The following is a 1,026-nucleotide window of genomic DNA, read 5'->3' as shown; positions in this document are numbered from 1 at the left end:
GTCTGGGTTCCTTTCTTTCCTGCATGAAATAGCAAATCGTTACAAAAAAAAAACACCAACTAATGTCCAATAGTCCAATAGTTAGTCATTTAAGTAAACATGAATATACTGTAAGGTCTTGGTACATGGGAGTGGATTTCAACCACAATTAAAAAAGGGCAAATTATAATTACAGGGTTCAGACACTTTGTCATACAAAAGTGACCAAACACTCCCTAACTTTCAGGTTTGCTTGAACCTGTAACAAAGAAGCAGTCTGAAACTTCCATTCTCTGTTGTCACTGTCTCTAAAGCCAGAAATGATGTTTCACAGATGTGCAGTGTGCCTTTTCTCTTGTTGTGTTCAAGATGATCTGCTGCATAAGCTCCTATCTGGGTGTTCTATACCACACTGTTATTTCATTCAGATTACCTATGTGGTGTAATTTTCAAATTTTCAGGCACCTGCAAACACACCAGCTGACCTCAATGTGATTTGAACACGCAACCTTCTGATCTGTAGTCAGACGCGCTACCGTTGCACCACGAGATCACTCATGACAAGTCCTTTTAATTCCCCCAAAGAGAATAACAGTAATGCTAGAATAACTAGTATTAAAACTACTACTACTACTGTTAATTCTCTAACAGTAACACTATAATTATATTTAATATTAACATGAATATGAACATTAAAACTAAAACTATCAGTAGCGCTATCATCATTAATACTCACATGAACACTAGCATTAAAACAACCAGTTGTACTCTCATTAATATTAATATGAATACACTAGTATTAGTATTTGTTGCTACCCATGACGTTACATCGCTCTTTGTGATGAACACGATACACCTAGACGCACACAGTGACGTGGCGCCTGTCCCCGTGTAACCATACTTATGATTTATAAACACAGGAAAAAATACATGTAAACTGTTACTTACATACATTTATCAACTTGGAATATATTTTTTTAGCTCTAGGATACAGTTACCTAAATAATAATAAGAATAATCATTGTTTAATTTCGGTTTGAACATTTT

At 35.1% G+C, this 1,026-nt stretch overlaps 1 non-coding gene across 1 annotated transcript; it reads right to left on the bottom strand.

Annotated features, from left to right (window-relative positions):
* Positions 1-460: 460 nt before the first annotated feature.
* On the bottom strand, positions 461-532 carry trnac-aca (transfer RNA cysteine (anticodon ACA)). The gene has a single exon. It is a non-coding gene; the product is annotated as a tRNA-Cys (tRNA).
* Positions 533-1,026: the final 494 nt, after the last annotated feature.

The sequence above is a fragment of the Lepisosteus platostomus genome, chromosome 5 (assembly GCF_059453375.1).
Source record: "Lepisosteus platostomus isolate fLepPlt1 chromosome 5, fLepPlt1.hap1, whole genome shotgun sequence".
NCBI classification, from domain to species: Eukaryota; Metazoa; Chordata; class Actinopteri; order Semionotiformes; family Lepisosteidae; genus Lepisosteus; species Lepisosteus platostomus.
The sequence above is the reverse complement of the archived record's forward strand: the minus strand, read 5'-3'. Positions and strand labels throughout refer to the sequence as shown.